Raw genomic sequence first — 6000 nt, 5'->3', positions numbered from 1 at the left:
ACTCATCATGACCGGATGAGAAGATGGCGAGATGCCAGTATGACTGAGGGATTATATCCTGTAAGAACTGCAGAGGAGACAGAAGGGAAAAAATGTACAGAAAAAGAACATAATGTAGAAACAAGGAGGTATGGGGCGAATGAGTCTGATGATGATGTCTTAGATTATAAAGACAGAAGTCTTGACCCCTGAGATGAAAAGCAGTAATTCTCTTGCAGAGAGAGAGAGAGAGAGAGAGAAAGGGAGAATGAAATTGAGGATGAAAAGACCAGAGAATTAGCAAGAACCACATTTGAATTGACAGAGAAAATCAGAGAACTGACTAAAAATCTTGAAGCAGTTACGGTGCCTGTAACAATAGGTCCGGTTATGCCGGTTTTCGAAAAGCAGAGGATTGGTGAACGTGGTTTGACAGTTCCATGTGTAGGCAATAGATTGATTGTTCCTCCAGAGCAGGCAGAAATGAGAACGGGAGAAAATCAGTGGAGATCAGGAGAAAATCAGTTGAGACATACCATATGTGGAGGAGAGTTGAATGTGCAGACTAACTCAGGTTTGAACTCTGGTTGTGTGGAAGGGAACAGAGGATCGATCTTAGAACCACAAAGAGGGACAGAACCAGTGGGTACAGAAAAATCCATGGGGATAACTGCTGAAGATTTTCTGATGAAAATGGGGAGATGTGGAGAGATGGAAAGATAGATGGTATGGAAAACGAGAAGATGCAGCAGACAGAACTTACTCAACATTCCCTGTGAAAGGAAAGGAGAAAGCAGTGACAGCTTATCCCATGAGGGAGATTCCAGGAGGAGGGTACGTACATGTCCCATGGACCAGACAAGATATTTTGTCATTTACAAATGATTTCCCTCGACTAAGAGAGAAGCCCGTCGATTGGTATAGACAGGTTGACAGATTTGTGAAGTTGTCAAAAGTGCTGTGGATCGACCTGAATAGTCTGTTTGATATAATTGTACCAGCAGACTTGTGGGCAGAATGTAAGATAGTCATAGACTGGCCCACTAAAGAATACCCGAGAGATCCAAAGACAGGAGCTCCAGACCCGGAGGTCATGAAAAAGTATGAGCAGGTTATGGCTTTCCTGAAAAATAAGGTACCCCCCAAGGAAACAGACTGGGTTAAAATAGATCGAACACATCAAGAAGTGAAAGAATCAGTCCATGCTTACTATGAAAGACTAATACTGGCTTTCAAACAGTTCAGTGGAGATGAACATCTGGGTGACAAGGAACTGAGCCATTTTGTATATAGATTTGTGTATGGCTTGCGACCTGAAATCAGTGAAATGATAAGGCACCATACCGTAGACTGGCAGAGCAAAAAGATTGATGAGATCCTGAGACATGCAAAATACTTCAGTGATGAGATTGAGGCAAAGCAAAGGAAACTGAAAGAAAAGACAATGTGGGCACAGGTGAAAGTTGCAGAAAGACAGGAAGCTCAGTTGGTTGAACAAGCAAATAACCCAGGAAATAAACCCAGATTTGGCCCAGGAAAAGGGAAAGGCAATATTGAGGAAGCAAAGAAGAAGTTTCCCTGCCACACCTATGGAAAATTAGGGCACTGGAAATCCGAGTGATAGAATCCACCGTCTACTAATGATGACAATCTATCATTGAATTCACAGGTGCAGAGTGAGGGGTGTGGTCAGCATCAGCAACAGCAGAAGGCTGTTAAGCAGCAGAATCAGGTGCCAAAACCACCCTTGCCACAAAGAAGAGGATCCCAGAAGTACAGCCAGGATTCGGGGTTCTACGATGAAGAACAGGTAAACAAGCCAAAACGCGCAAGCGCTGTGTCACAATATTGGCTAAGGAATGAGGGAAGTGATTCTGAGGGAGACTTCTGACGGTGCCGAAGAGAGGAGGAAGAGTGCGTACTTGGCGCAACTCTAGAAATAGACCAGGCAGGACCTTTTGTAGATGGAAAAATCAATGGTGAAAGTGTTACTTTTCTAGTTGACACAGGAGCTACGAGATCAACTGTCAGGTCAGCTGATATAAAGAATCTTCCTCTCTCGGATGAAGCGATCCAAGTAGTTGGGGTGTCCAACACACAGATCAAAACTCATCTTACTGAACCAGTAAGGGTTAGAATAGGGAAATTTTCAGACATGCACCGATTTGTGGTGTGTGACACTAGTCCTGTGAACTTGCTAGGCAGGGATCTGCTGTGCAAGATGAATTGCACTATTTTCTGTACCCCAGATGGAATAACCTTTGAGACACCAGATGAGGATGTCCTATACAGAATGACCCTAGATAACAGGGAAAGTGAGGCCATGGGGACATATGCTGTGTTTATTCCAGATGCATTACCCCCAGAATTGAAACAGACAGTAAAAGCAATAGTTTGGGATTTTACTGGAGAAGATGTGGGCCTGATGAGAAATGTAGATCCAGTAAAAATTACTGTAAAAGATGGAGTGGTTTACCCAAACATCCCACAATACAGACTGACACCTGAAATAATTGAAGGAATAACACCCATAATTGAGAAAATGATCCAGCAGGGGGTGTTAAGGGAAATATTGAGCAGCCCATGTAATTCACCAATAATGGGACTGAAGAAACCCAATGGAAAGTTCAGAATAGTACAGGATTTGAGAAAAATTAACAAGATTGTTATGTCATGCTGTCCCATTGTGCCAAATCCATCAGTGATTTTGTATCAGATTTCCCATGATGCAGAATGGTACACAGTAATTGATTTGTGCCATGCTTTCTTTTCAATCCCGTTGCATCACGACAGCCAGCCGATTTTTGCATTTAGATTTGGAGAGCGAATTTTGGCATGGTGCCGAATTCCACAGGGGTATACAGAGAGCCCTTCAATATTTAATCAATTGCTGAAGAAATCTCTGGAGAGTTTAACAATGCCTGAAAATTCGGTTTTGGTCCAATACATTGATGACCTGCTTGTGGCATCAAAAACACGTGAAGCCTGTGAAGTAGACACAATTGCTTTACTGAATCACTTGGCAGATGGAGGATTAAAAGTATCTCCAGCCAAATTGCAATTCTGCAAAAGAGAAGTCCAGTATCTGGGACATAATATTGAGAAAGGCCTGAGGAAAGTGACCATTGACAGGATTAAAATCATCAGAGGGATGAGAGCCCCAATGACACAAAGAGAAGTAAGAATGTTCCTGGGAATGGTTGGTTATTGTCGTCAGTGGATAAGTAACTTTTCCTTGATTGCCAAGCCACTGATTAAATTGACAAAAAGTGAGGTGAAAGACCCATTAGAATTAAATCCAGAAGAAATGGCAGCATTTAAAGAGTTAAAGAACAGGCTATGTGAAGCTCCTGCCCTAGGAATGCCAGATTACGAAAAAGAATTTGAGCTGTACTGTAGTGAGAGAAATGGATGTGCACTTTCAGTGTTAATCCAGAAACATGGACGTCTGAGGAGGCCAATTGCATACTTCTCATCAACACTTGACCCGGTAGCTGTGGGTTTACCAGGTTGCCTTAAAGCAGTAGCTGCTACTTGCAGATGTCTGGAACAAAGTGAGGGAATTATAATGGGATATCCTGTACGGGTATTCGTACCTCATGATGTGGCAATCCTTTTAACAAGGAGCCGGACACAGTTCATGTCTCATAGTCGGCTGACTAAATATGAGAAAGTCATTCTTGGTGCAACAAATGTGAGCCTTGAGAGATGTGTGAATGTGAATCCAGCAACACTGTTGCCTGATGCTGAAAGTGTGGGAGTGAGAGATGAAGTTGATCATGATTGCCTGGATGTGCTTGATTACTGTACAAAACCAAGACCAGACATAAGAGATTTGCCACTGCCTGAGAGTGATCATGTGTTGTTTGTGGATGGATCTTGCTTGAGAACGGATGAAGGAACACTGAGTGCCGCATATGCTGTGTGTACAGTTTCAGGAGTTGTGGAAGCATCACCTTTGAAAGGAGTTAAATCCGCTCAGGTGGCAGAATTGGTGGCACTAAAAACGCTTGCAAGATTGGAAGAAATGTGAGAGTGACTGTAATGACTGACAGCCAGTATGGCTTCGGAGTTGTCCATGATTTTGGCCAGTTATGGCTACAAAGAGGTTTCCTGACCTCAAGTGAAACTCCCATAAAGAATGCTGAAGTGGTCGGAAAATTGCTTGAGGCGATACAGCTGCCTAAAGAACTAGCAGTTGTAAAATGTGCTGCTCATGGTCAAGGTGAGGATTTTGTCATCCTTGGGAATAAATTTGCCAATGACATAGCACAGTATTGTGTAAGGAATAATCATTCCATTAATCGGAGTAAAGAAAGAGAAATGTCTTCTTGTTCCTTAATGTTTACTAATGTGGTGGGAACATGGGAGGAAGTGAAGCAGTTGCAGGATGAGGCAGGAGATGAGGAAATGAAAGATTGGGTGAAAGCAAGTTGTGCACCAAGGGAAAAAGACCACGTGTGGGTCTATAGGGATGGAAGACCAGTCATGCCCAATAGCATGTTGTCAACAACGGCACGGATGTATCATGGCCAGGGACACCTGGGGAGGGATGCTATGATAAGGGCCTTTAAGCAGACCTGGTATAATGCAAAATTCAGGCTGATAGCAGAGAGTCTCTGTCAGAGATGTCTGATATGTCAGCAATTCAATCCTGGAAAGAGAACAGTGGTGAGCCTAGGTACAATAGGCAGGGAGGGAGGACCCTTCACAAGAATGCAGATAGACTTCATCGAAATGCCCCAAGTCAATAGATTAAGGTATGTCCTGATGGTAGTCTGTTTGTTCTCCAGGTGGGTGGAGGCATTTCTAACAAGAAGAAATGATGGAATAACAGTGGCCAAGCTACTGTTAAGAGAATTCATCCCAAGGTATGGGTTCCCAGTGACCATTGAATTAGACAGAGGAGGACATTTTTATAATGAAATCATGGGTTTGATCTGTGAAGCATTGAGTGTACAGCAGAAGCTACATTGTGCTTACCGACCAGAGGCTTCTGGTGTGGTTGAACAAATGAATGGTAACATCAAAAACAGAATTGGCAAAATGTGCCTGGCCACAGGAATGAAATGGCCTGATGTCTTGCCTCTAGTCCTGATGACAATTAGGTCTACTCCAGACAGAACAACAGGTTTGAGTCCACATGAAATTATCATGGGACGTGCTATGAGACATGCATTTGTGCCAGTCAACAAGCTGATGACTATAACTGATGACATGATTTTGGATTACTGTAAAGGCCTGGCTGACGCAGTTCATTCTGTGTTTCACCAGGTTGGAGAAGACGCCACCACACTTGAAAAGAAACCAGCCCATGATCTGAGCCCAGGGGACTGGGTAAGGATAAAAGTCCACAGAAGAAGGAATTGCCTGGTTCCAAGGTGGGGAAGGCCAAGACAAGTCATTTTGACCACAACGGCTGCTGTGAAGTGTGCTGGAGTGAAAAATTGGATACATGCAAGTCACACTCTGAGAGTTCCAAATCCAAGTGACGGCACTGGAAAAGAATACTTTGAAGAATCAGATTCCAGTGATGATGCAGACAGTGAGGCAGTAAAAAGGAAAAAGAATCCTGAAAGGGGGGAAAGTGAGTCAAGAGAAACTTTCATCCCACCAGAAGAAGTTCTAAAAAGAACATTGCAAACTGCAGAGACGAGTCCAGATTCTGAAGAAGTGCCTGAAGTTCCAACTAACAGTGACAAACACAAAAAGAAAGAAAGGAAAGAAAAGAACATTCCAACAGAAGTGACACCTGAATCAAATGAGGAAATTGGACAAGTTCCACCTGAGATAATTCTTGAAGAAGAAGGGACAGAAAAAAAAAGAGAGGGACAGATTGCGGAAAAACCCCGAGGAGATGTAGGGAACATTGACAACAAGCTAGGTGAAGGGACAAGTAGACAGCAAGAAGATTGCGTGTCGGAGACCCGAGGAGGGACAGAAGTAGGGAAATTTCAATTGGTGGAAAAAGAGACTGTTGGAGAAAAGGAAGTTGTTGGAGAAGAGAAAGCTGTTGATAAA

This window comes from Triturus cristatus, chromosome 10 (assembly GCF_964204655.1).
Source record: "Triturus cristatus chromosome 10, aTriCri1.1, whole genome shotgun sequence".
Lineage (NCBI taxonomy): Eukaryota > Metazoa > Chordata > Amphibia > Caudata > Salamandridae > Triturus > Triturus cristatus.
Note: the sequence above shows the minus strand (reverse complement) of the source record.